General features: G+C 40.5%; 1 non-coding gene across 1 annotated transcript; it reads right to left on the bottom strand.

Moving 5' to 3' along the window:
• Nucleotides 1-1,146: 1,146 nt before the first annotated feature.
• LOC148564011 (small nucleolar RNA R71) lies at nt 1,147-1,254 on the bottom strand. The gene has a single exon (XR_015885067.1). It is a non-coding gene; the product is annotated as a small nucleolar RNA R71 (small nucleolar RNA).
• Nucleotides 1,255-9,614: the final 8,360 nt, after the last annotated feature.

The raw sequence follows: 9,614 nt of genomic DNA, 5'->3' as shown, positions 1-9,614 counted from the left end.
AGAATCATATCTTGTGATTTCTTGTGAATCAAGTCATTAATTGAGAATTTAAAAATCAAACCTTTTTCAAAACTAATTTCTATCATATCTTTTCAAAAATATCTTCTCATCTTATCTTTTTCAAAAATTTGATTTTCAAAATATCTTTTCTAACTTCCTAACCTCTTATCTTTTCAAAATTTGTTTCAACTAACTAACTAACTTTTTGTTTGTTTCTTAACTTTTTCAAAACTACCTAACTAACTCTCTCTCTCATTTTCGAAAATATCTCTCCCCTTTTTCAAAATTTCTTTTTAATTTATTAATTATTTTAATTTTTAAATCTTAATTTTCGAAAATTTCTAACATTTTTCAAAAACCATTTTTCAAAAATCACTAACTCTTTTTCAAAATAATTTTCAAAAATTATCCCTCCCCCATCTCATTCTATTTATTCATTCATATCCTAACATCTCATCTCACATCTCTTCCATCCGTACAGTTGTGTTTCTTCCTTTACATCACATCCTTTATCTCCCCCTCTTCTTCTACTCACACAGGGATCCCTATACTGTGATATAAAGGATCTCTATTATTATTATTATTATTTTTCTGTGCCTTCTTCTTTGTCATATGAGCAGGAGCAAGGATAAGAACATTCTTGTGAAAGCAGATCCAGAACCTGAAAGGACTCTGAAAAGGAAACTAAGAGAAGCTAAAATACAACAATCCAGAGAAAACCTTTCAGAAATTTTTGAACAGAAAAAGGAGATGGCAGCCGAAAATAATAATAATGTAAGGAAGATGCTTGGTGACTTTACTGCACCTAATTCCAATTTACATGGAAGAAGCATCTCCATTCCTGCCATTGGAGCAAACAATTTTGAGCTGAAACCTCAATTAGTTTCTCTAATGCAGCAGAACTGCAAGTTTCATGGACTTCCATCTGAAGATCCTTTTCAGTTCTTAACTGAATTCTTGCAGATATGTGATACTGTTAAGACTAATGGAGTAGATCCTGAAGTCTACAGGCTCATGCTTTTCCCGTTTGCTGTAAGAGACAGAGCTAGATTATGGTTGGATTCTCAACCCAAAGACAGCCTGAACTCTTGGGATAAGCTGGTCACGGCTTTCTTAGCCAAGTACTTTCCTCCTCAAAAGCTGAGCAAGCTTAGAGCTGATGTTCAAACCTTCAGACAGAAAGAAGGTGAATCTCTCTATGAAGCTTGGGAAAGATACAAACAGTTGACCAAAAAGTGTCCTTCTGACATGCTTTCAGAATGGACCATCCTGGATATATTCTATGATGGTTTATCTGAGCTATCAAAGATGTCACTGGACACTTCTGCAGGTGGATCCATTCACCTAAAGAAAACGCCTGCAGAAGCTCAAGAACTCATTGACATGGTTGCTAATAACCAGTTCATGTACACTTCTGAAAGGAATCCTGTGAGTAATGGGACGCCTATGAAGAAGGGAGTTCTTGAAGTTGATACCCTGAATGCCATATTGGCTCAGAATAAAATATTGACTCAGCAAGTCAATATGATCTCTCAGAGTCTGCATGGAATGCAAGCTGCATCCAACAGTACTCAAGAGGCTTCTTATGAAGAAGAAGCTTATGATCCTGAGAACCCTGCAATAGCAGAGGTAAATTATTTAGGTGAACCTTATGGAAACACCTATAACTCAACATGGAGAAATCATCCAAATTTCTCATGGAAGGATCAAAAGCCCCAACAAGGCTTTAATAATGGTGGAAGAAACAGGTTTAGCAATAGCAAGCCTTTTCCATCATCAACTCAGCAACAGACAGAGAACTCTGAACAAAATGCTTCTAATTTAGCAAATCTAGTCTCTGATCTATCTAAGGCCACTGTAAGTTTCATGAATGAAACAAGGTCTTCCATTAGAAATCTGGAAGCACAAGTGGGCCAGCTGAGTAAAAGGATCACTGAAATCCCTCCTAGTACTCTCCCAAGCAATACAGAAGAGAATCCAAAAGGAGAGTGCAAGGCCATTGACATAAGCGCCATGGCCGAACCTATGAGGAGAGGAGAGGACATGAATCCCAAGGAGGAAGACCTCCTGGGACGTCCAGTGATCAATAAGGAGCTTCCCTCTGAGGAACCAAAGGAATCTGAGACTCATCTAGAGACCATAGAGATTCTATTGAACCTCCTTATGCCCTTCATGAGCTCTGAAGAGTATTCCTCTTCTGAAGAGAATGAGGATGTTACTGAAGAGCAAACTGCCAAGTTTCTTGGTGCAATCATGAAGCTAAATGCCAAATTGTTTGGCATTGATACTTGGGAAGTTGAACCTCCCTTGTTCATTAATGAACTAAGTGATCTGGATCAACTAACATTGCCTCAGAAGAGACAGGATCCTGGAAAGTTCATAATATCCTGTACCATAGGCACCATCATCTTTAAGGCTCTGTGTGACCTTGGTTCAGGAATAAACCTCATGCCCCTCTCTGTAATAGAGAAACTGGGAATCTATGGGGTGCAAGCTGCTAAAATCTCATTAGAGATGGCAGACAGTTCAAGAAAACAGGCTTATGGACAAGTAGAGGACGTTTTAGTAAAGGTTGAGGGCCTTTATATCCCTGCTGATTTCATAGTCCTGGATACTGGAAAGGAAGAGGATGAATCCATCATCCTAGGAAGACCTTTCCTGGCCACAGCAAGAGCTGTGATTGATGTTGACAGAGGTGAAATAGTCCTTCAATGGAATGAGAACTCCCTTGTATTCAAAACTCAAGGATCTCCCTCTGCAACCATGGAGAGGAAGCTTGAAAAGCTTCTCTCAAAGCAGAGTCAACCAGAGCCCCCACAGTCAAACTCTAAGTTTGGTGTTGGGAGGCCACAACCAAACTCTAAGTTTGGTGTTGAACTCCCATATCCAAACTCTAAGTTTGGTGTTGGAGAGTCTCAACAAAGCTCTGCACATCTGTGAGGCTCCATGAGAGCCCACTGTCAAGCTATTGACATTAAAGAAGCGCTTGTTGGGAGGCAACCCAATGTTTATCTAATTCTTATTATTATTATTATTATTTTTCATGTTTTCTTAGGTTCATGATCATGTGGAGTCACAAAATAAACAAAAAAATCAAAAACAGAATCAAAAACAGCAGAAGAAAAATCACACCCTGGAGGAGCATCTGTCTGGCGTTCAAATGCCAGAACAGAGCATAGTTCTGGCGCTGAACGCCCAGAATGGGAGCATCCTGGCGCTGAACGCCCAGAACAAGCATGGTTCTGGCGTTCAACGCCAGAAATGGCAGCAAAGGGGCGTTGAACGCCCAAAATGGGCACCAACCTGGCGCTGAACGCCCAGAGTTGTGTGCAAGGGCATTTTGCATGCCTAAATTGGTGCAGGGATGTAAATGCCTTGACACCCCAAGATCTGTCCCCACCTACCTTCACTCACTCTCTTCTCTCTTCTCAATCATCCTCTATTCCCAATAAACACTCATCCCTTCTGTCTTCCATTTACCACTCACACCCATACACCCACTTACCTTCAAAAATTCAACATCTCTTCCCCACCCAATCCCACCCATATGACCGAATACACACAGCCATCCATCTCCTCCACATCCTCTTCTTCTTCTATTCTTTCTTCTTTTGCTCGAGGGCGAGCAACATTCTAAGTTTGGTGTGGTAAAAGCATAGCTTTTTTGTTTTTTCCATAACCATTGATGGCACCTAAGGCCAGAGAAACCTCTAGAAAGAGGAAAGGGAAGACAAAAGCTTCCATCAAGGGTCTATAGCTCAGTGGTAGAACATTTGACTGCAAATCAAGAGATCCCTGAGATACCTCAGGGGATACATTTTCTTCCACACAATTATTGGAAGCAACTAAGGGTGGAACATCAAGAGCACTCCATCATCCTTCATGAAATCAGAGAAGATCTAAAAGCAATGAAGGAGGAGCAGCAAAGACAAGGAAGAGACATAGAAGAGCTCAAGGACATCACTAAGGTGGACTCATTCCTTGTTCTTACTTTCTCTGTTTTTCATTTTCTATGTTATGTGCTTATCTATGTTTGTGTCTTCATTACATGATCATTAGTAGTAGTAACTATGTCTTAAAGTTATAAATGTCCTATGAATCCATCACCTCTCTTAAAAAAAGAAAAATGTTTTAATTCAAAAGAACAAGAAGTTCATGAGTTTCGAATTTATCCTTGAACTTAGTTTAATTATATTGATGTGGTGACAATGCTTCTTGTTTTCTGAATGTATGCTTGAACAGTGCATATGTCTTTTAAAGTTGTTGTTTAAGAATGTTAAATATGTTGGCTCTTGAAAGAATGATGACTAGGAGACATGTTATTTGATAATCTGAAAAATCATAAAAATGATTCTTGAAGCAAGAAAAAGCAGCAAAGAGCAAAGCTTGCAGAAAAAAAAAATATAGGCGAAAAAAAAAATAGAAAGAAAAAGAAAAAGCAAGCAGAAAAAGCCAATAACCCTTAAAACCAAAAGGCAAGGGCAAATAAAAAGGATCCCAAGGCTTTGAGCATCAGTGGATAGGAGGGCCTAAAGGAATAAAATCCTGGTCTAAGCGGCTAAACCAAGCTGTCCCTAACCATGTGCTTGTGGCGTGAAGGTGTCAAGTGAAAACTTGAGACTGAGCGGTTAAAGTCAAGGTCCAAAGCAAAAACAAAGAGTGTGCTTAAGAACCCTGGACACCTCTAATTGGGGACTTTAGCAAAGCTGAGTCACAATCTGAAAAGGTTCACCCAATTATGTGTCTGTGGCATTTATGTACCCGGTGGTAATACTGGAAAACAAAGTGCTTAGGGCCACGGCCAAGACTCATAAAGAAGCTGTGTTCAAGAATCATCATACTGAACTAGGAGAGTCAATAACACTATTCGAAATCTGAAGTTCCTATAGAAGCCAATCATTCTGAACCTCAATGGATAAAGTGAGATGCCAAAACTATTCAAGAGGCAAAAAGCTATAAGTCCCGCTCATATGATTGGAGCTATGTTTCATTGATAGTTTGGAATTTATAGTATATTCTCTTCTTTTTATGCTATTTGATTTTCAGTTGCTTGGGGACAAGCAACAATTTAAGTTTGGTGTTGTGATGAGCGGATAATTTATACGCTTTTTGACATTGTTTTTAGTATGTTTTTAGTAGGATCTAGTTACTTTTAGGGATGTTTTTAATAGATTTTGTGTTAAATTCACATTTCTGGACTTTACTATGAGTTTGTGTGTTTTTCTGTGATTTCAGGTATTTTCTGGCTGAAATTGAGGGACTTGAGCAGAAATCAGATTCAGAGGTTGAAAAAGGACTGCTGATGCTGTTGGATTCTGACCTCCCTTCACTCAAAGTGGATTTTCTGGAGCTACAGAACTCGAAATGGCGCGCTTCCAATTGCGTTAGAAAGTAGACATCCAGGGCTTTCCAGAAATATATAATAGTCCATACTTTGGCCAAGAATTAACTACGTAAACTGGCGTTCAACGCCAGCCTTCTGCCCAAATCTGGCGTCCAGCGCCAGAAAAGGATCCAAAACCAGAGTTGAACGCCCAAACTGGCACAGAAACTGACGTTCAACTCCACAAATGGCCTCTGCACGTGCAACACTCAGGCTCAGCCCAAACACACACCAAGTGGGCCCCGGAAGTGGATTTATGCATCAATTACTTACTCTTGTAAACCCTAGTAGCTAGTTTATTATAAATAGGACCTTTTACTATTGTATTAGGCATCTTTTGATCATCTTAGGATCTTAGGATCATCTTTGGACGCCTGGTTCTTAGATCAGAAGGGCTGGCCATCTCGGCCATGCCTGGACCTTCACTTATGTATTTTCAAACGGTAGAGTTTCTACACTCCATAGATTAAGGTGTGGAGCTCTGCTGTTCCTCAAAGATTAATGCAAAGTATTTCTGTTTTCTATTCAATTCTTCTTATTTCGCTTCTAAGATATCCATTCGCACCCAAGAACGTGATGAAGGTGATGATTATGTGTGACGCTCATCATCCTTCTCCCTTATGAACGCGTGCCTGACAAACACTTCTGTTCTACATGAATTAAGCTAGAATGAATATCTCTTAGATCTCCTAACCAGAATCTTCGTGGCGTAAGCTAGAATGATGGCGGCATTCAAGAGAATCCAGAAGGTCTAAACCTTGTCTGTGGTATTCTGAGTAGGATTCAATGATTGAATGACTGTGACGAGCTTCAAACTCGCGATTGTTGGGCGTTAGTGACAGACGCAAAAGGAGGGTGAATCCTATTCCAGCATGATCGAGAACCGACAGATGAATAGCCGTGCCGTGACAGGGTGCGTGAGCATATTATTCACTGAGAGGAGGGGATGTAGCCACTGACAACGGTGATGCCCTTGCATAAAGCCAGCCATGGAAAGGAGTGAGACTGATTGGATGAAGATGGCAGGAAAGCAGAGGTTCAGAGGAACGAAAAGCATCTCCATTCGCTTATCTGGAATTCCTACCAACGAATTACATAAGTATCTCTATCCCTATTTTATTATATAATATTCAAAAACACCATTATCACTTTATATCTGCCTGACTGAGATTTACAAGGTGACCATAGCTTGCTTCATACCAACAATCTCCGTGGGATTCGACCCTTACTCACGTAAGGTATTACTTGGACGACCCAGTGCACTTGCTGGTTAGTTGTATCGAAGTTGTGACAATTATGAATTAAGACCAAAGCACCAAGCTTTGGAGCCATTACCAGGGATTGTTCGAGCCTGGACATCACAATTTCGTGCACCAGATACTCAAGAGATACGCACTCAAGCTGTCGCCCAATGACTACGTTGAGCTCCGATAGAACGAAAGTGGTTGTCAGGCACGCGTTCATAGAATTGAGAATAATGATGAGTGTCACGGATCATATCATTCTCCAGATTGAAGTACGAGTGAGTATCTTAGAGAAGAAGTAGGCGTGAATAGAGAGAAAAATAGTAGTAATTGCATTAATTCATGAAGAACAGCAGAGCTTCACAGCTTAATCTATGGGGTGTAGAAACTCCACCGTTGAAAATACATAAGTGAAAAGAGGTCTAGGCATGGTCGAATGGACAGCCTCTAAATGTGAAATATGGCATAAGCTCTCTAATACAATAGTAAAAAGTGCTATTTATACTACACTAGTATCTTAGGTTTACAGAAAATGATTAACTAAGTGCAGATAGTGCAGAAATCCACTTCTGGGGCCCACTTGGTGTGTGCTTGGGTGGAGCATTAAAGCTTTCTCATGCATAGGCTGTTCCTGGAATTAAACGCCAACTTGGGTGCCAATTTGGGCGTTTAACTCCAATTCTGGTGCCAGTTTGGGCGTTTTACGCTAGAAAGTTTTAGGCTGTCTTTTAGCGCCAGTTTGGGCCATAAAATCTCAGAAAAATATGGACTATTATATATTGCTGGAAACCCCAGGATGTCTACTTTCCAACGCAATTGAGAGCGCACCAATTGGGCTTTTGTAGCTCCAGAAAATCTACTTCGAGTGCAGAAGGGTCAGAATCCAACAGCATATGCAGTCCTTTTTCAGCCTCTGAATCATATTTTTGCTCAGGTCCCTCAATTTCAGCCAAAAAACACCTAAAATTACAGAAAAATACACAAACTCATAGTATAGTCCAGAAATGTGATTTTTGCATAAAAACTAATAAAAATATAATAAAAAGTAACTAAAACATACTAAAAACTATGTAAAAACAATGCCAAAAGGGTATAAATTATCCGCTCATCACGTACGCATCCCTGATGCGTGCGCGTCAGTTTCACTATGTGGCTATCCATGCCTGCCCATACCTGACACGCACGCGTCGTATGTCTTTTTGGCTCTCATGCGTTTCAACCCGAGAGTTGTGCTTTCGCGGGGCTGCCTTCGCACGATTGGCACAACCCATGTCACGCGTACGCCTCAAAGACGCTTACGCGTCACTTAAAACTTGCGTGGCCCACGCGTACGTGTGCAGTACGCGCGCGCGTCGCATTCACCGCATGGTTAAACCAGTACACCGCCAGATTTCAATTATTCCCTCCCCAATCCTAATTCTTTTTCAATCCTAATTCTCCCTTACTTCTTCTTCCTTCTTTCTTCATTATTCCTTCTTACTATCTACTACTTTCTTCCTTCCTTTTTCATCTTCTACCTAAGGTTCTTCTCTTCCTCCCATCTACTCTTTCATTCTTCTTTCATTATTGCATATTAATAATTTCTCTTTCTTCTCCATTTTTATTAGCTTAGTTATTTGTGGTTTATTTTGCATTCTTTTTCCATGCATTTTTTTTGTTGGTGTTGGAGTTCTATTTGGGCATTACCTTATTATCATAAAGCTTGTGGATACTATGAGGAGTGATTTGACAATTAACATGTAATTTTGGCTCTCATATACATTTGGATCCATTATTTTCATTCCTATTTTAAGTTGCACACCAAGTGTTTGTGAAAACGCTCTCAAAGCATTCTGAATCATATTTTATTTTACTCTTACACTTTAATGCCTCTTTTTCACAACACTTGTACTCCACATGTATTTGGGATTATCATTTACAATTGTCATCATACAAGTGCTCTTTAATTTGGCACATTTAAGAATCGATGCTTGAATTATGCTTCTCATGCCTATTACTTGCATGCTTTTACCCTCTTGCATCTAATTATTATGAATTGCCTTCATGCTCTTAATTAATGTCTTACCTACATGTTATAGCTACCATGAATTTAAGCTATCATCTTTTCTTTGGCATTCATTATCACTTGAAATTTCTTCCTTTCGGTTCTTTAGTTATCTATATTTAACATTCTCCCTCTTTCTTTCTTCCTTAGGCATGGATACCAAGAAAGGAAAGGAGAAGGCCACTGACAAGACATCAGCAAAGAGAGGAACCAAGCGAACACCAACTAAGGCGCCACCATCTACAAGCGTCAAGCCACCAACAAAACGGGTAAAGAGGATCCTTAAAGTTGATGAAGCAAAGAAAGCCTTTTCCGCACGGGACTCCACACGGTTCACTACCCGTTACTGCAAGCAGATGTTCCCCATCCTCGCTGAGAGGAACTAAAATAATGAGCATCTACTCATTGTCCCAACACACTTTGTTGATTTTGTGGAGCCTCGCATCGAGAGGAGACAGTGGGGATTCTTGAGGAGGCAGCCGTGTGAGGCCAACTTATCATGGGTAGTTGAATTCTACTCCAACTTCTACTCACCTACTTTGCAGACTGTCTATGTTCGTCAGCAACAAGTCCCTGTCTCCGAGAGTGTCATACAGAGAGTACTGGATCTTTCACCTAGCCCAGAGGGATTGGATGCATATCAAGAGGTCTCTCTTAAGTGCTAGATGTATCAGTTCGACTGGGATAGCATCCTTGGAGTTATAGCCTAACCTGGCAGCACCTGGATCTATGGGCAACATCGGTCAAAACCCAAGAGCATCTCAGCCCAGTCACTTACCTTGGAAGCTCGCGTGTGGGTACAGATTATGTCCCACTATATCTTTCCGAGCACTCACGAGTCCACCTTCACAGCGGACATGGCTGTTCTCATCTGGTGCATCCTGACAGAGCAACCTCTCAACCTGCCTCGACTCATCCGGCAGGCAATGGGACACGTAAAGAT

Source organism: Arachis ipaensis, chromosome B5 (assembly GCF_059453495.1).
Source record: "Arachis ipaensis isolate K30076 ecotype BB chromosome B5, ASM5945349v1, whole genome shotgun sequence".
Taxonomy (NCBI): domain Eukaryota; kingdom Viridiplantae; phylum Streptophyta; class Magnoliopsida; order Fabales; family Fabaceae; genus Arachis; species Arachis ipaensis.
Note: the sequence above shows the minus strand (reverse complement) of the source record. Positions and strands in the feature narration are given on the sequence as shown.